Here is a 20,435-nt window from a genome sequence, read left to right on the forward strand (position 1 = left end):
CGGAATTTCGACGTAGCCCAGATGATGGCAAGGCACTCCTTCTCAGTGGTGGAATAGTTAGCCTCGGCCTTAGAAAGGGAACGGCTAGCGTATGCGATGACCTTCTCCAGCCCGTCACTTTTTTGAACGAGGACGGCGCCTAGTCCCACGCTGCTTGCGTCGGTATGAACTTCAGTATCGGCGTTTTCATCAAAATGCGCAAGGATCGGTGGGGACTGTAAACGACGCTGAAGTTCCTTGAAGGCTTCTGCTTGCGGCGCTTCCCATTTAAACGGCACGTCCGCCTTCGTCAGTTGGGTCAGGGGCTCGGCGATGCGCGAAAAGTTTTTCACAAATCGTCGGTAATATGCGCATAGTCCGAGAAACCTGCGCACTGCTTTCTTATCGGCCGGCGGTTGAAACTGTTCAATAGCAGCTGTTTTCTGCGGGTCTGGGCGTACTCCTTCCTTGCTAACGATGTGGCCTAGAAACAGCAGCTCTTCGTAGGCAAAGTGGCATTTCTCTGCTTTCAAAGTTAGGCCAGACGACTTGATTGCGTCTAGTACTGTTCGAAGTCTTTTGAGGTGCTCTTCAAAGTTCGAGGCGAAGACAACGACGTCATCTAAATATACCAGACAAATCTGCCACTTCAGGCCTGCCAGCACTGTATCCATTACTCGCTGAAACGTCGCTGGTGCGGAACAGAGACCAAATGGCATCACCTTGAACTCAAACAGCCCATCCCATTATCCATTATCCAGCCCATTATCTCGGGAGCACCTGACGAATGTTGCGTTTCATGTTTTTAAGTTTTTGTGTTGTTTTTTTCCCTTTGATTGTTTCTTCATATAAGAAGGTTTCATTGAATAAACCTTTTAGTTGCGAGTCAGCGCTTGTCCTGTTTCCCTTCTTTTCTTGTCCCTTGTAGTTCGCGCTGTTCAAATCATGAATATCTACCAACTCGCCCAAATGAACGTTTTGCTAGCCCATCCGGAGTTATGAATGCTGTCTTCTCGCGATCTCTTTCGTCGACCCCAATTTGCCAGTAGCCGCTCTTGAGGTCCATCGATGAGAAATATTTGGCGTTGCAGAGGCGGTCCAGTGTGTCCTCGATGCGGGGGAGGGGGTAGTCGTCCTTCTTTGTTATGTTGTTCAAGCGGCGGTAATCCACGCAGAATCGAAGTGCGCCGTCTTTCTTTCTCACTAGAACAACTGGTGCCGCCCATGGGCTGTTTGAAGGCTGGATGACGTCGTCGCGAAGCATTTCTTCGACTTGGTCCCGGATGGCTTGTCGTTCTCGCGGAGACACACGGTAGGGGCTTTGACGGAGAGGTCGGACGTGTTGATCCGTTATAATGCGATGCTTGGCAATTGGCGTCTGTCGCACCTTCGGCGATGTCGAAAAGCACTCACTGTAGTTTTGAAGCAGATTGCGGATCTGGTCTTGTCTGTTCCGGTGCAGGGCTGGGTTGATGTCGAAAGTGGGCGAGTTCTCTTGGTCAGGCGGATCTTCTGCGGAGGGGTCGGAGAGGGCGAAGGAATCTCGTACGTCAGATATTTCGTCGTAGAAAGCAATCGTCGTTCCTCTGTTAATATGCCGGTATTCTTCGCTGAAGTTAGTCAGCAGTACTTCGGCCTCGCCATTGCGAAAATGTGCGATGCCTCTTGCGATGCTGATTCCTCGGTCTAGTAGCAACTGCATGTTCCCCTCGATGATCGCTTCAGTGTTTATGGCTTTCGTGGCGCCTACGGTCACGATAACGCTTGAACGGGGTGGGACGCTCACTTCCTCCTCCAGGACACTTAGGGCAACGTGATTTTCCCGAGTTTTCATTGAAGCGATGGCTTCGTCCGTCGAAAGCGTGATCAGCTTGGATCGCAGGTCGATGATCGCCTGATGCTCATTAAGGAAATCCATACCCAAGATCACTTCGCGGGAGCATTGCGGTAGCACAACAAAGGTCGCAGGATAGGTATGTCCTTTGACAGTCACTCGCGCTGTGCATCGTCCTGATGGCGTAATGAGGTGGCCCCCAGCGGTGCGAATTTGTGGGCCGTCCCAAGCCGTTGTGACTTTTCTGAGCTGCGCAGCGAATGTTCCATTCATCACCGAGTAATCGGCTCCTGTGTCGACTAGAGCGGTAACTTTCCGGCCGTCGATAGTCACTTCTAGGTCGGAGGTCCTGGCTCTTGCATTGCATGTCGCTCTCGGCGTCGGGTCACGGCTTCGTCGCGTATGCGAGTCACGGGTTGGGCGTGTGGTCGAAGCTCCTCTGGGTGACGGCGTCGATTTCAAGGTAGCTTGCGTCGTGGTCGAGGTTCTCATTGTGTGCGGCGTCGGTGCAGCGAGTGTCGGTTCGTCATGCGGCGTCGCGGGTGCATCGTCTTCATGGGACGTGGTCGGTGGAGGATCTTCGGCGTTTAGCTCGTGAGCAACCTCACCTCCAGAGGTTGCTGCCTTTAGTTTCCCCTACGGGGGATGGGCGACCTTCCTCGTACCGCGGCTGCATAGCTGCGGCGTGGCGACGCAAAGCGCGAGGTTGACGGCGATGGTGAGCGCGAAAAGCGGTTCGGCGTGTACTCTTCTCGACGCAGGTACTCGTCGATTTCGTGCGGACGTTGTCCGAAGCGTGGTCGTGGAGCGTTAACGGCAAATCCTCGAAGACCGATACGTCGGTACGGGCAGTGGCGAAGAATATGGCCGGCCTCACCGCAATGGAAGCACAACGGCCGGTTGTCGGAAGTCCTCCAGGCGTCGCATTTCCTGGGGCTTGAGCGTCGGTCATAGGCTGGGCGGGCGGGGGCTGGGAGGCGGCGTTGTGGAACGATTGGCTCATCTCGGGGAGGACGTGGGGGTTGTCGCTGGGGCTGAGCAGTACTTACTGCAGCGGCGTAGGTCATGGCCTGGGGTTCTGCGGCCGTCGGGGTGCCAAGTGCCTGTTGCACTTCTTCCCGTACCACGTCTATCAGAGTCGCTGCTTGTGGCTGCGGGGAGGATGGCAGTAATCGGCGTAGCTCTTCTCGAACGATTTCGCGGATAACTTCCCGCAAGCTGTCACTGGTGGTGGCCGGCGTGTCCGAACGGATTGCACAGGCAGAGGAAGGACGATTGTACTGCCGAGCCCGGACGTCGAGGGTCTTCTCAATCGTGCAGGCTTCTTGCATGAATTCCTCGACTGTGTTTGGCGGCTGGCGGACGAGGCTTGCAAAGAGTTGTTCTTTTACGCCGCGCATTAAAAACTGAACTTTCTTTTCCTCGGTCATCCCGGGGTCGGCGCGGCGAAACAGGCGCTTCATCTCCTCGACGTAACCGCGGACGGGCTCATTCGGAAGCTGGATCCTGGACTCGAGGAGTCGTTCGGCTCTTTCTTTCCTGACGACACTGGTGAATACCTTCAATAGTTCTCTCTTGAATAGCTCCCATGTCGTAAGGGACGACTCGTAGTTTTCGTACCACGTGCGTGCGGAGCCATTCAATGAGAAGAACACCTGTCCAATTTTTGCCGCATCATCCCACTTGTTGAATGATGCCACGCGCTCAAATTGATCCAACCATTCTTCAGGGTCTTCGCCTAGGGATCCATTGAAAGTTGGCGGCACCCGCGGCTGCTGCAGTATGATCGGTGTCGACATCTTCGGCGAGGTTGTGGTGCTCGTAACCGCGTCTTTTCGCTGTCTTGTGCGGTCCGGCAATTTCCCGAACTCAGGCTCCTCTCCCTGGAGACGTCGGCTGGCTCGCTGAGCTGCTGGCTTGTACTCGGGTGCGAAGCGCTCAGGGCTGGCTTCACGACTTGAAGGGGGCGTCTGGAACATGGAAGGCTACCCAGCACCTCCACCAGATGTCACGTAGTGATGACGGCAGTCGAAGCAGCGATGAAGATGGACGAAACGGTCTTCTAAAAGAACTGTTTATTGGGCTGACTTGCACCCAAAATGGACTGAATCACTCGGCGGCGGCGAAGCGACAAGCGTGCTCGGCGGTCGTCGAACAGAATGCCGGCCACTGTCGGCCGTGCTCAATTTAAAGCTGATAGCGAACTTTCGAGATAAAGAGCGCAAAGTTACTAGAACATTCCGGAACAACGTAGAATCAGCTTTGCCTGGCTGCGATCAATCGAGATAAATCTAGTCGCGTCTCGCGTCGCAAACAAAGCGATAAGGTGGTGTCGCGGCAGATTTGAAAAAACGAACAAACACTGCAAATATTGGCGGCAATATGCCCTACAATAATCTTTGGTTGTGGGCTGAATGAATCTAGTGCGCGGCTTTCCAGCCATTCCATTGGTAGGTTTGCAGCGGTAACAGAAACTGAAGCACCCATGGCTGTGCCGTGAACCAGTTTGTAAAACACCTTAGTGAAAAACAGCGCACAAGCAAACACAGACAGAAAGAAGGGGACAAGCGCTGAACTAGCAACTGAGGTTTTATTGAGAAGCATGGCGAAATATATACAGCACTGCATACAGCATTCAAAAAGCATATAAACAGCACATAAAAGGCGGATAAGAAGCCAGCATCCAAACTCATCGCTTAACGTCGCATATCCAAGAATTCCATCTCTTTTGTTGAAAGAAGGATAGATGGGGTGCTGACACATGAGTCCTCCGCTTTTTCTATCGCCCTAGCCTCGATAATTTCCCTTGTTATCGTGCACTTGTTTCGTGCCAGGATTTTGCAGCCGTGAAGGTCGGGTATGCAGGCAGGTTTATGATTGCAACGGTGACAGTGCTTAGCCAGAAAACCTGATGAAGCAATGGATCTTACATTGTTGTTATGCTCCAGTAATCTTTCGTTAAGACACCGACCGGTCTGGCCGATGTATCTGCTTCCACACGGTAACTTAATTTCATAAACAACACCCTGTTCACATGCAACAAAAGGATTCTGGTGGTTGATTTTGCATCCAGGACGAGGCTTTTTCATTGGATTTGTCGCTTTACACAGTTTTATTAGTTTTTCTGGGGCAGAAAACACAACCTTAACATCGCCCTTCTTGGCTATTTTCTTAAGGTTGTGCGAGATCTTATGCATATAAGGGATGACCACAACTTTTTGTTTATCATCTCTTTGTCCCTTTTGTTGATTGCATCCCGTCTGCCCTTCCGCTTTTTTCTCTTTTAGAACACCTTCCGCCACTGACACTAGCAATTCACGTAGTGTCACGTAGTGATGACGGCAGTCGAAGCAGCGATGAAGATGGACGAAACGGTCTTCTAAAAGAACTGTTTATTGGGCTGACTTGCACCCAAAATGGACTGAATCACTCGGCGGCGGCGAAGCGACAAGCGTGCTCGGCGGTCGTCGAACAGAATGCCGGCCACTGTCGGCCGTGCTCAATTTAAAGCTGATAGCGAACTTTCGAGATAAAGAGCGCAAAATTACTAGAACATTCCGGAACAACGTAGAATCAGCTTTGCCTGGCTGCGATCAATCGAGATAAATCTAGTCGCGTCTTGCGTCGCAAACAAAGCGATAAGGTGGTGTCGCGGCAGATTTGAAAAAACGAACAAACACTGCAAATATTGGCGGCAATATGCCCTACAATAATCTTTGGTTGTGGGCTGAATGAATCTAGTGCGCGGCTTTCCAGCCATTCCATTGGTAGGTTTGCAGCGGTAACAGAAACTGAAGCACCCATGGCTGTGCCGTGAACCAGTTTGTAAAACACCTTAGTGAAAAACAGTGCACAAGCAAACACAGACAGAAAGAAGGGGACAAGCGCTGAACTAGCAACTGAGGTTTTATTGAGAAGCATGGCGAAATATATACAGCACTGCATACAGCATTCAAAAAGCATATAAACAGCACATAAAAGGCGGATAAGAAGCCAGCATCCAAACTCATCGCTTAACGTCGCATATCCAAGAATTCCATCTCTTTTGTTGAAAGAAGGATAGATGGGGTGCTGACACATGAGTCCTCCGCTTTTTCTATCGCCCTAGCCTCGATAATTTCCCTTGTTATCGTGCACTTGTTTCGTGCCAGGATTTTGCAGCCGTGAAGGTCGGGTATGCAGGCAGGTTTATGATTGCAACGGTGACAGTGCTTAGCCAGAAAACCTGATGAAGCAATGGATCTTACATTGTTGTTATGCTCCAGTAATCTTTCGTTAAGACACCGACCGGTCTGGCCGATGTATCTGCTTCCACACGGTAACTTAATTTCATAAACAACACCCTGTTCACATGCAACAAAAGGATTCTGGTGGTTGATTTTGCATCCAGGACGAGGCTTTTTCATTGGATTTGTCGCTTTACACAGTTTTATTAGTTTTTCTGGGGCAGAAAACACAACCTTAACATCGCCCTTCTTGGCTATTTTCTTAAGGTTGTGCGAGATCTTATGCATATAAGGGATGACCACAACGTTTTGTTTATCATCTCTTTGTCCCTTTTGTTTATTGCATCCCGTCTGCCCTTCCGCTTTTTTCTCTTTTAGAACACCTTCCGCCACTGACACTAGCAATTCACTGGGGTAGCCAGCCGCCCTAGACGGGCAGTTTGTTTCATTAGGCTTTCCTCAACTGTGTGAAAACACGACCTGTTTAATGCATTACGAAAGCAAAGCTTAGCAATACCCCTTTTCACCAATTTCGAGTGTGCCGAATCGTACGGAAGTATCGGCTTTTTTCCCCTAGGATCATAAATCCAACAGGCATGGTTGTTCGTAAACCGGAGGCTTAAGTCCGGTTTACGAACAACCATGCCTGTTGGATTTATGATCCTAGGGGAAAAAAAGCCGATACTTCCGTACGATTCGGCACACTCGAAATTGGATGCAAAACCAACTAGCCCATTCAGCTGCTTTACTGACAATTGTAAAACACCTGGTCAGAAGTAAAATAGGTGTTACTCGGGCAGAAATGCAGTAGCCGTCTGAGATCTCGCATATCGATTGGCGACCTGCCAGGCAAAGTGGCATCAGATTCCAGGGCTTCCACGCAAACCTCGACTGCTAAGTCAATTGGAACGCTTGTGAAGAGCGACTTGACATCAAAAGAGGCCATCATGTCATAGTCATCAAGATGCACGTTTCGAACTTCTTCTATAAAGCCAGCAGAATGAGGCACATTGGTGGGGGTTCTTCCGACAAGTGGAGCCAGTGCGCGGTGCAGGAAGCCGGAAAGCTTGTAGAGGGGTGAACGGGTGAAATCTTTGTTAAAATTGTTAAAAGGTTCAAACAACACCAATGTGGTGTTGCAAACAAGAAAGCTTCGTCAAATGCACTCGCCAAACATTCTGAAAGCAGGCAGCATAACATAGATTGGAATAACGCGCGCATTTTAAAAACAGAAAAGCATCTCCAAAGCAGTTTATATCGCCACAGTGTTCGCCATTTACTGGCGCCGCCATGCAGTGGGACAGCACTCGCTGGTCTTCCTCGTCTTCCCCGGTTTGTGCGTTCGTTCGCCGAATGTGTCTGCTTGGCTAGTGCTGGCTTGCCCCTTCTGCCCTTTCTGCCGGCTTTCGGTGACATTTTGGTGCAGGTTCTGGGTAATTTCCTAATGCACGAAAAACTCCCGGGAGCCTCCGATGACTCCGAGCTACACCCTATGGACACGACACCTGTCCACAAGGCAAGCCGCCACTTGCGAGGCTTAGATCCTGAGTTCCGACCCCCTGACGGCACCACCCCACGCAATGACGTCCGCTGCGGCAAGTCAGACCACCCAGAATGCCGTCAGTTCCCCACCGCTGCTTCTTCATGAGCCTCGCACTGCCGCGTCGTTTCATGGCAAGTTTGAAGACGTGGAAGACTGGTTGGCCAGCTACGACCGAGTCGCTGCGTTTAATCTGTGGGACGAGGACTGCAAGCTACGCAATGTCTATTTTGCCTGGAAGACTCCGCCAAGACGTGGTTTGAAAACCACGAGTCCGCTATCCCGACCTGGCGTGACTTCCGGCGACAGTTGCTCGACACCTTCAGCAGCAACGAACGGAAGGAGCGAGCTGAAATTGCCTTGCAGTCCCGAGCGCAGCAGCCAAATGAGAGCATCGCCATGCTCGTAGAAGACATGGCGCGGCTCTTCAAAGATCTTACCATGTCTGAAACGAAGAAGGTGCATCATCTTATGCGAGGAGTGAAAGAACAGCTTTTCGTAGGACTTGTGCGCGACCCTCCCAGCACAGTGGTTGACTTTGCTCGGGAGGCGATGAGCATGGAGCACGCCTTGCAGCAGAGGTTCGCGCATTACGACCGTCTGGCGAATATAACTGCTATGGACGCCAAATGCCGCTGCCCGGAACCGAGAGTGAGGCCCTCCGTGAGCTTGTCAGGAGAAATTTTTCTTGCCCATTTGGACCGCATGCTCAAGCTTAAGCTCACTCTTCCCTTCTTTGTAAATGTTTTTAGATATGTTAATGATTTTTTAATTATTTTAAAACTTTCACCCAATGACGTGCTTTCTAAAGTAGCTGACGAGGTTTTAGGGCGCGTTCACACTTGCCCAAAAATCAGACGAGCGAAGCGGATTCGCTCGCCGGGAAAAGTAGGACCTGTTCTCGTCTGTTGACACCCGGGCGAGGCGGAACCGCCATGCCGCTGCTGTTTCTCGCTTTTCCACACACTTCCCGGCCACCACGTCACCGCTCGCAGCGTACACAGATATGGTACACAGATGGCATGAAATTTGCAGCATTTTTACCTCTTTCAAGAACAGTAAAGCCTGCGATATTGATGGCATTCAAATAGGACCGGTGAAACATGTTATCAGTCTGGTAGCTCCTCACTGACATAAATATATAACCTTGCTTTGTTTTCTGGGCAGTTTCCCAAATTAATGCAGATTTCTAAAGTTAATGTGCTTTTTAAAAGTGGAGACAAAAATAATATGTCAAATTATAGGCCTATATCCATCCTACCAGTTTTTTCTAAAGGTTTAGAAAAGGTTATCCACAGTAGATTAACGAAGTTTTGCGCTAAATTCTCCTTACTTTCTTCATACCAGTACGGGTTTTTGGAGGGCAAGTCTACTGAAACCACCTTGTTGATGCAAAAAGAGATTGTTTTGAGTGCTTTAGAAAATAAACAGATATGTCTAGGTGTATTTATAGATTTTTCTAAGGCATTCGACCGCCTTAATCACCAGCGTTTATTAAGAAAATTGGTAATTTTAGGCATTCGTGGCACTCCTCTGTCCCTTATAAAGTCATATTTGCAGCATCGTCTTCAGTGTGTAGAAATAACAAAGCAGGCCTAATCTTTTTTGACTATTAAAACCGGTGTTCCTCAGGGTAGCATTTTAGGTCCGCTATTGTTTCTTTTGTACATAAATGACATTACGAACATCGACAACACGCCAGAGTACATAATATACGTAGACGACACAACTACGCTTTTTAAAGGCGTAATAATATTCGTAATAATAAATTCAATAATTCCAGTTGTAAACAGTACACTAGGAAAACTGAGGGCTTGGAGTGAACAAAATTCTCTAATCATAAATACACAAAAAACAAAAGTAGTCATATTCCACACCAGGCAACGTATAATATTTAAAAACTTCGATTTATGCATGGGGGACTCCATTATAAACGTTTCACATTCTGTTAAAGCTCTAGGAGTTATTTTTCACGAAAATTTGAGTTGGAATGCTCAGATTGACAATGTTGCATCTTAACTTTCAAAATGCACGGGTGTTCTTGCAAAATATCGCTCCTGTTTACCAGTGTCAATCAAACTCATAGTGTACAATGCACTGTTTTTGCCCTATCTCAGTTATTTTTTTTGGCCTGGGGCAGTACCACGGTGACAAATATGCAAAAACTTTTTCGACTGCAAAAGAAAGCAATTCGTTTTATTGCAAATGCTGAATACCAAGCTCACACGGACGAGTTGTTTACCCGCCTCAATATCATCAAAATTCCAAAGCTCTACGAATATTACTTAGCCACAAGGTATAAAAAATCCCTTCACCATTTCCATGATAGCTTTCTAGACATGTGTGCGCTAAAACCAAATGATCTAACATATACTCTTCGAAATCCTGAATTTTGGTGGGGATCCCTTTTTCACGCACTATATATGGTGATCAAATGCTGCACCATAACGTTCCAGTACTGCTAAATAAGCTTATCTTGAACAACGTCTGTATTGATACCTGCAATCAGAAAGACATCCGGGACATATGTTTACGATTGTAGTGTTATTTATGTTGTTTGTGCCTGAAACAGCAGATTAATCGCTTGACGCACTTCTGTTTGTGGTATATTTTGATATCTAGTGACCGCCTTTCTTGACATGTTTCTTGAGTTACCAGAATGTATATCTTAAGTGCCAAATGTTTTGCGCTTTATTTCGCACGCAAATATTATTCGTATTCTTTTTTTTGTCTTGTTTTGTACACGTGTCCCCCACGCTGCAAGCCATGTATACGGGGGGTTCAGGCTGTTTCAAGTGGAAGTTGTTTGCACTTTTTGCCTGAACCAACCCTCATCATTTTGTGATGAAGATAATACGATTGATTGATTGATTGGTTAGAAAAGAGCATAAATCGATGCTGTCTGTGTGCCATAACCATATGCACGCTTGCGTACGTAAATGCAGGCACATTCCCATTTTTAGACCAGCGTATGCAAACAGACTCGCAACGAACCGTCCAGCCTAGTGGCGCCATTTGCTTATCATGACGGGAACTACTAGTACTGTCAACATAACTGGTGCTCCTCTTAAGCCTAGTAGCGGCAGAATCGTCACTCTAAATAAAAGATAAAGCAAATTTATCACTTATACTTTTACTTATAAGTGAGGTGAGACGAAGCGATGTCCCGGTGTCCGATTTATGGCCAGTGAACGCGCTGAAAAAGGCCGCAACAATGACGAATCTATTCCGAGGCGAGGGGTCCTGTGTCAAAGGGCGCCGCTATGTTTTTTGCCGCGGCGGCGGTGAACGCGAAAACTTTGGGTCCAGCCCGATCGCCCTCGTCGCGCCGCTTTCCGCCTCGCTGGGCGTCAAAAGCGGCCGAATCCGCTTCGCTCGGCAGATTTTTGGACAAGTGTGAACGTGCCCTTAGTTGGTTTTCCAGTTGCTCTAGCGCTCTTAAATTTACCCTCGAGCTACCCCAGGATCAGTCAATCCAGTTTTTAGACTTGAAGCTGTTTTTTAGTCATTTTGAACATGTGTGCTGGCCCTTCCAACCCAGGTCTAAAAAAGCCTTGTTGCCCTTCGATTCTTCCCACTCTAAGGTGATTAAGAGGGGTGTAGCCTCTTCATGTCTGCGATCAGAGCTTTTAAAGTCATGCGTACATAAACTGCACTTTAGTTTTGCCTGCCAGGTGGAAAATGCTGACTTTCCGAACCCACTGTTACGGGCAGTTTCTGAATCCCTTGTCAAAAAGTTCTGGCAGACTGACAAGACCCTCTCCCAGGAAAGGGATTCCCAGAAAAAATATGCAGTTTTTCCCTTCTTGCATAAGATTTCACACCCATTAAGTAAATTTCAGGCAGGTATGGGATTGATCTAGTTTTTTCAGCGCCATGTAAACTTTAGAAACTGTGTGCAATGGTGGGGGAGTCCCCTCGAAACAAGGCAAGTGTGCAAAGAACCATTTAGAAAATAATAAGCGTGTAGAATGCACAACAGGCGTCATCTATAAGATCCCTCTCAGGTGTGGCCGCACTTGTATTTATTGGGCAGACGGGCAGGTGCCTTAATTATTGTTGAAGAAAGCATGCGTGTTCCTTAGAGGAGGCTGGAGGCTCAAACCTGCCAGATCACTGTCGCAGTTGTGAAGGTTGTTACCCTTATTTGAGCCGCACACAGATAATAGAAAGAAGGAAGGGTCAACTTGAAAGAGAGATTGTAGAGGCAGTGGCCATTTTACGTTCACAACCTGACGAATGTGTTAGCTCTCTTTCGGTAGCTATCTTGCAAAAAGAACTGCATTTTCTTGCAGTTTGAGTTCTTTGTTGCACACTGGTATATCTATGTTCATTCTGTGGCATCACTTCCACGAGCGTTTGTTGTCTTCTGTGTTTCTGAACCTGGGTTGTCATCATTAGCAGGAGCTTTCTATTTTAGTTTTGGTGCCATTATCGTTTTTTTCATTTCCACGTGTAACCTGTTGTTTTTTTATCTTCCGAGAAGATTTTCCTGTGTGTTAATATTTTCCGGTTCCTTGTCATTTTTGATTGTAGCGCACACGTGTTTCCCATCTGTAAAAGCCATGCTGTTTTTCAATGAAATTTAAGTTGTAAGTACCGCCCTGTGTTGTCTTCTCCCTCTGCCCTGCGTCTGTTGCGGTTTTTTGTCATAATGTCGCACCAACTGGCCTACAACTTTACCCTGTTAAGAAAAATATAGCCATCGCCTATTTCGATGAAATTAGCGAGCCCGCCACCCACTGCTTGTTGTCAACGTCCTGGCACACCCCTCCAGGAGGACCTAGTCGAACAGTTAAGGCTGACGTGAATCCTGCTTTAAACACTGATCAGCATCACTGCTTGCAAACCATCCTTGACTCTTTTCATGACTCCTTTGCGACCACCTCTAGGTTCAGGCAGACGTCCAAAACGAAACATCGCATCATAGATGATGACAGTGAGTGGCCTATTTGTCAACACCCCTATTGAGTGTCGACGAGAGAACGTGAGGCGATACGACTGCAGGTGGACGAAATGCTCCGGGGTGATGTTATACAACCGTCTATAAGCCCATGGGCTTTGCCCGTTGTGCTGGTCGCCAAGAAGGACGGGACACTGAGATTTTGTGTCGACTATCGAAGACTTGACAAAATTACCAAAGAGGTCGTTTACTCTTTACCTCGAATCGATGACTCTTTCGACCGGCTGCGTCATGTCTGCTACTTTTCTTCTCTTGACCTCCGCATTGTGTACTGACAGATTGAGGTCGATGAACAGGACCGTGAAAAGACAGCGTTCGTTACTCCTGACGGGTTGTACGAGTTCAAGGTGCTCCGTTCGGCTTGTGTTCCACTCCTGCCACCTTTCAAAAAATGATGGACACTGTCCTCATTTGCCTCGAATGGCAGTCCTGCCTCATCTGTGGCACCTACCTTAGAGTTTATCTTGGGCAGACTGGAAGGTGTTTCAATGAACGGGCACGCGAACATCACTTGGCAGTGAAGAACAATATGGGAGGTCACCTGGCACATCATTGTAAGAACTGTAAAGGGAAGGGCAAGGGCAAGAATAAAGTACCTTGCAAGCCAGTTTTGCACAACACTAACTTTTTGTTTAAATCGAAAGACAGAAAGGGAGGTGGTTGAAGCCTATCACATCATAAAAAATAGGGGAAAATGTGTCAGCACTCTGTCTATTTTGCTTTCAGTGAGTGAAATCACGTTTTTAGGCCACATGTAATTGTTTCATTTGTCCTAATTTTGTTCCTGGATGTATGTGCCTTAAGGCCAGAAATGTAGCTTTATCAGATTTTATGCTCACCTTTACACTTGTTCTTTGTTGTTTCCATGCTCTCATGCCGGTTTTTCTATAAGTAACCGCTGTCAAGTCGTCAAAATAGAAAGTGCAGTATCGGATAGGCGTGAAGTTCTGTCGGGGGTGCCACAGGGCTCCGTTGTAGGTCCGCTTTTGTTTTTATTGTATATAAATGATATTTCTGCTATCGTCGAATCGCCTGTCAGAATGAAACTTTTTGCCGATGATTGTTTGATTTACTCTCCTGTGGCTTCCCCGGCAGATCAGATGAACATAAATAGGTGTCTTCAGTCGTTAAACTCGTGGTGCCTGAAATGGGGTATGGAAATAAACTACAAAAAATCTAATTACATGCAAGTAACAAGGAAGCAGAATGTTATGATGTTTCGATACAATATCGGTGAAAATTCCTTAGATCAAGTAAAGTGTCTCAAGTACTTGGGAGTGACATTAACAAATAATCTTGACTGGCGCACCCATATTGAAAATGTCTATTTAAAAGCCTACCAGAAGGTCTGTTTCCTGAGGAGGAAGTTGCCGAATGCGACTAGAGAAATTAAATTGATTGCGTACAAGACGTTCGTGCGGCCAATCATAGAGTACGCAAGTGCAGTGTGGAGTCCTCATCAAAAGGGTTTAAAACGGCAACTGGAAAGATTGCAAAGGATGTCAGCACGTTTTATATGCTCTAAATACCGCCGCACTGATTCAGTCACAGCAATGCTAAAAGAGTGTCAGTTAGAATCACTAGAAGTAAGAAGAACAAAGCAGAAATTGAAACTTTTTTTTCTGATAATGAATGATAAAGTCAAAGTTAATAAACATCACTATGTTACACCTCCCCTGAAGCGTTGCCCTCGGAAAAATCACAGTAAGGTATTACAACCTATTATTACACGTACTGATGTCTATCGCTACTCCTTTTTTCCCGATGCTGTAGAAATTTGGAATCAATTACCAAGTGACGTTGTGGACCAAACAGATGTAGAAAAATTTGTGATAGGTGTGAACGCGTTCCTGGAAGATTGCTGTGCAAATCTGTAATTCTGTGCATTTGAGTGTTTCTTTTTTTTTTAGCGAAGAGAATTGCACTTGTGTCTATATATGTTTCCCTCCCTGTAATGACCCTCATGCAGAGGGTTAACAGTATGAATAAATAAATAAAAAAAAATGTAACACCATGATTTTGTCTCGTTTTCATAGCTTTTGCTCTTGTTGTCTGTTGGATCACCTGCATTCTCATTCCGCGTATTTTTCACCCTCTTTACTCAGGTTGATTGTTAAGTTCCTTAATTTTTTCATTTTTTCATTTTCTTGACATGGAGTGTCTGAGGACATGCTAAGTACTCTGTGGTGGTTAATCGGCCCTGCTGCAGCGTAACAATTTGATCAATGTGGTCTAGATTTTAATCAGGACGTGTGAATGACAATGATCGTTATGTGCTAAGGTTCATCCCTTATATAGTGTTGCCTTTCGGTCTTGAATAAACAGTTGGAAGTCCGTGCCTGCCTGTGTTGTCGTGTTTGTTCCTCTTCTCCTGTCGTGTCTAATTCGCACAGTACTAACCTTTTTTCTGCCTCATCTACCTTGATGATGTTGTCATTTTTTCTGCCACCTATGGCGAGCATCTCAAGCGCTTGAGTGCAGTACTGGAGGCCATACGATCGGCCGACAAGACGGCTGCCTTCTCTGCATTTCCGACCCCCACTGATAAGCGTGCTGTGCGCCGTTTTTTTGGGTCTCTGCGCCTATTACCGACGTTTTGTGCGAGACTTCTCCCGACTAGCCGAGCCTCTAACTCGCTTGACAAAGGACGACCAACCTTTCATCTGGACCCAAGAACAGCAGACGGCCTTCGACGACCTCAAGAACCGCCTCCAAACTACGTTCATTTTTGGCCACTTTGACGAGGAGGCGGACATGGAACTAGACACCGATGCCAGCAATGTTGGTCTGGGTGCTGTCCTCGTTCAGAGACAAGGTGTTGAGCGTGTGATTGCTTATGCAAGCCGCACTCTGTCGGGATCTGAAGAGAATTATTTTACTACAGAATAGGAATGCCTTGCTGTCGTTTGGGCGGTAACGAAATTTCACCCATACTTGTATGGTCGCCCATTTCGAGTAATGAGCGATCACCACTCTGTTTGTTGGCTCACGAATCATAAAGACTTATCGGGGAGCTAGCGCGTTGGAGTCTCCGCTTGCAAGAATTCGATGTTACCATCGTGTACGAGTTTGGCAACAAACATAGCGACGCAGACTGCCTGTCCCGTGCTCCTCTCCCGTACACCATTGCTGACACGGAAGACGATCCCGCTTTTCTTGGTGCTTTAACCACGTCCATCCTTGCTCAACAACAGCGAGATGGTGCTGAGCTACGACCCTTCATAGAGTACCTCGAAGGCCGCACCTCGTTGCCGCCCCGCTTCTTCACACGTGGGCTATAGTCATTCTGCTTGTGGGGTGGCATCCTCTACAAGAGAAACTACGGTCCCACGGACACTCTGTACCTGCTCGTGGTTCCAACGGTGCTTCGAAACGAAGTTCTGCACACATGCCACGACGACCTTTCTTCCGGCCACCTCGGCTTTTCTCGCACGTTGGCACGGATACGGCAGAAGTATTATTGGCCTCGCCTTGCTACAGTTATCCAACACTACGTTAAGTCTTGCCGTGAGTGCCAACGTCTGAAGACACCACCTGTGAGGACGGCCGGCCTATTGAAGCCCATTGATCCGCCTCGAATCCCTTTCCACCAGGTCGGCATGGACTTGCTGGGACCATTTCCGACATCATCATTGGGCAACAGGTACATTATAGTTGCCACTGACTACCTCACCCGGTATTGTGAGACGAAAGCCCTCCCCTGCGACACCGCTGCCGAAATTGCGAACTTTTTCATCTTTTACACTGTCCTCCGTCACGGTGCCCCTGCAGTTGTTTTAGATCGAGGCACGGCTTTTACATCAGGCCTTAGTAAGGAAGTTATGCATCTCAGTGGCACCAGCCACCGTCGAACCACTGCCTACCATCCTCAAACAAATGGACTGACTGAGCGACTCAATAAGACCATTGCCGACATGCTTTCCATGTACGTCGATACCCACCATAAGAACTGGGACCAGATCTTGCCTTATATTACGTTCGCATATAGCACTGCTTTTCAAGAGACAACGCACTTCATGCACGACCGTGCACCGAACGGTGCACGGTCGTGAAGCCACGACTATGCTGGACGCAATGTTACTGCCAGACGTTGCACGTCCCTCCGTCGCTGGCGCTGAACAGTTCGTTCGGCACGCAGAAGCCGCCTGCCAGCTAGCTAGACAGCGAACCTGTACCCAGCAGGAAAGCGACGCTCAACATTACAACCTTCATCACCGGGCGGTGCTTTACCACCCTGGTGATCAAGTTTGAGTTTGGACCCCAATCCGTCTGCGGGGTTGCTCCGAAAAACTTTTGCGCCGCTACTTTGGCCCCTACGAGGTACTGCGCAAACTTAGTGGCGTTAACTAGAAGTGCTCCTGCAAGAGTCTGTTCGCTCCTCCAGGCGGCAGGCGGCATCTGAAATCGTCCATGTTGCCAGGATGAAGCCCTACCACGCCCGCTAGGACTTATTCTGCCAAGTCCGGCACCACAGACTTTATTCCTGATTGCCATGATTCCGCGGCATCGGGGCGATGCCCTTTCCAAGAGGAGGGCAATGCCACAGTGTTAGCCATTTACTGGCGCCGCCATGCGGTGGGATAGCACCCGCTGGTCTTCCTAGTCTTCTCCGGCTCGTGCGTTCGTTCGCTGAGTGTGTCTGCCTGGCTAGTCCTAGTGTGCCCTTCTGCCCTTTCTGCCGGCTTTCGGTGACGATATCCAGAATCCTTAATCATTCAGACAACCAAACACACTCTTAATTGCACTGACGTGGCACTTGCTTATGTATATGCCCAGGGCACATTTCCAAGCTTAAGCAGCCAGCCTTTCACGTCATTCAAGTGTTCATTTTTATTTTGGTCGGTGTTCTGCCTCTTCTTCAAGGACTATTTTTTTGTTGTGGAGGAATACTGTGCAACGATCCTGAATGTGGGTGGAGCTTCACTGCAGGCTTAAGTTGTATCCAATTATACAATGGTTTTGGCACCTTTAACGTACTGTGTAATGGGCGCAGTGAAAAACTGGCACAAGGAAAGTTGGGAATATTTACTTTTGGCTCATGGGTAAAAACTGAAGAAATGTACGAGTTCATTACATCAGATCGTTCGTCTGGCAGCACAGGTGAACCGTCCGGGTTAGAAAGTGGTTTAAATCGAGCAGAACTGAGTGCAGTTCATTGACGAAGCAAAGATCACAATCAGGTGCTCGATTGCAAGGGATGAGTATGATAGAGCTTCCAAGAAGGAATATGTTTACGATGAGAATTTCATGATGACTTTTAATGCTAACAGTAAATAAAGGCAGGGCTTGGTTAAAGAAAACTAGGATACCACCGCCTTTGCGTTCCACCCTGTCACACCTGTGTTTTGTGAATGACACATTATTCAGCAGCTCTTCGGATGAGATATCAGGGGTTAGCCATGTTTCCATAAAAACAGCAATATCAGTGAGGTTATCTTCGAGGATGGCTTCGAGTGAGTGTTGTTGCGTGGTGCTTTGAGCTCGGAATGCAGCAGTGCCCTCCTTCATGCCATTTCATTGCATGGGAAGGAGTTATTTCAAAAATAGTGCCATGCTTGATATGAGTCTTAGGAGTAGGCAGTACAAAAAGATTCACAGTGCAGTAAAAGAAAGCATCCCACGAAATTTTCAACACAAACATATTGCGCGTGCAAAAATGATAAGAGAGCATCAGTGCTTGTTGTACACTACCACTGTAAAAGGTAACAGGACACACTATAATACCGGAAGGAAAAAAAAACTAAGTGCTGATTAATTAGTGCACAATAAAAGTTCACGAATCATAAGTACTTCACAAGATGACTGCACTGACTGGTAGGGTGGAATAGGTGTTGTGCCTTGCACACTATAAAAGGCAGAACACGATTTTGCTTTTTGTGATGCTTGGAAATGTGCATAATTGACTAAGCTGAGTTAAGAAGTTACACTGTGGAGACTAACTTTTCTCTGTGTGCTTGCAGAATTAGTTTTGGTGCATAAACTCCTAGCTCGGGATTTTTCTTTCTTTTTTTAAAGAACCCACAGCGCCAGAGAATTATAGTGGGTGGGGGGGGGGGGGGGGGTAAATAAGAAGTATAGAAAATATAACGATCAGAAAAGACAAATCAAATGTAAAGCACTGGACATGCACATTTAAGAAAGCATCATTTAATGCAACACCCACAACATCACTTGGCAGCTTATTTCATTCTGTTGCCGCCGCGGTGGCTCAGTGGTCATGCCGCTTGGCTGCTGACACGAAAGACGTGGGTTCGATCTCGGCTGCAGCGGTCGAATTTCAATGGAGGCTAAATTCTAGAGGCTCGTGTCTTGTGTGATGTCAGTGCCCGCTAAAGAACTTCAGGTGGTTGAGATTTCTGGAGCCCTCCACTACAATGTCCCTCATAGCATGAGTTGCTTTGGGGCGTTAAACCCCATAAACCATAAACCAACCTATTTTATTCCCTTATGGTTTTAGGAAAGAAACATCCTAAACAATTCAGTTTTCGTCGCAATTTCGCGGACCGTCGCAATTTTGCGGACCTTAAAATCATATAAAAAGGCTATTCTAACTACTTTTCGTGCTCAACACAAACAGCTGAATAATAAATTACATGAAAAAGCTTCAAACGCAGTTTCATTGAGCACGTGTCGTGTCGTGCAATTCCCAGTTGAGTGCTTCTTTCGTACGGGGTGTACTGAGACCCACGTGTGCCCCACACAAAATGAGAGGCAATGTTTTGCACCCTCTCCAACTTGTCTTTATTTTGATCAGTAGGCTGATACCAGGCCATACCTGTGTGTTTTAGAGTCGACCTAACATAAGTCTTATATAGAATGTCCCGGAATGACATCGCAAAAGTGCTTGCGTTTCGACGAAGAAATCCCAAGGTTTTACACGCTTTAGCAGTGACATAATTGACATGATGGTGTCAGTTCAAATCTAGGGTGAAATACACGCCTAAATAATTTAATTCGGATACCTGTTCCAGTGGCATATTCTTAATAACATATGACTGCGTGTCAGATTTTTCTTTCTTGTAAAATCCATGCGGACTGTTTTAGAGAAATTCAACTTCATATTCCATTTAACGCACCACTTTGAGATTCTGTTTGGGTCTTCTTCCTGATACTTTTCAACATCACGAAGTCATCTGCAAATAACTGCATTTGAGACCATCGCTAATACCGTTCACAGGGGTCCTTGCTAATCCTGCCCACTGGAGCCGCAGTGCTGCTGTCGCACATGTGGCGGCTGTATAAAATTTGCTCCTATAATTTAATGTCTAACTAAGGAATTGCATTTAATGAGGTTCAAAGCTGCTTTTTGCCCTGATGCACTCAAGGGACTCTGCATGCAGTGGATTCATTGATTGAGACAGCTGAGGGATAGGTACAGGTCCAGGTAGGTTGCCAGTGTGCTGAGGTGCTGAATGTACTGACATAACCCAGCAGGCAATGAAATGATTGGAAGATCCTTGCTAATTTTGTGAAGACATTTTCACTTGTGGGCAGAAAAGTACTTGCCACATCAGCTTACAGTATTCGGCTCCTGAGCCCAAAGTTGCTTCAGTGCAAGCGAGATGCAAAAACGGCCATGTTGCGTAAGATGTGCATGCATGCTAAAGAATTAACCGTGTCTCTAATTGCCAACGAGCATCTTTGGGATGCTACAACCCCTCGGGGGCTTCTGAAGGGTGCAGTAGGGGGCTGCTTCCCTGCTGCAGTGCAGGGGCATGAGGGACCGGCTCCGTTGTGCTGGTGTGACACCCATCTGCACTGGCAGCATGGGCTGAGCAGTGGGTATAGTGTGAACTCTCAGTCTGCCACCCCCGCTCTTAAAATAATCCATCTAAAAAGCATGAACCCTCATTGTGAACATAGCAGAGTTTGCCTTGAAGGGTAATTTGCGTG

The 20,435-nt window shown here is 47.2% G+C and overlaps 1 protein-coding gene across 15 annotated transcripts in view; it reads left to right on the forward strand.

The window, feature by feature from the left end:
• p38b (p38b MAP kinase) overlaps positions 1-20,435 on the forward strand; it is a 210,742-nt gene that overhangs the window by 117,382 nt on the left and 72,925 nt on the right. The window lies entirely within an intron of this gene.

Source organism: Amblyomma americanum, chromosome 10, assembly GCF_052857255.1.
Source record: "Amblyomma americanum isolate KBUSLIRL-KWMA chromosome 10, ASM5285725v1, whole genome shotgun sequence".
Classification (NCBI taxonomy): domain Eukaryota; kingdom Metazoa; phylum Arthropoda; class Arachnida; order Ixodida; family Ixodidae; genus Amblyomma; species Amblyomma americanum.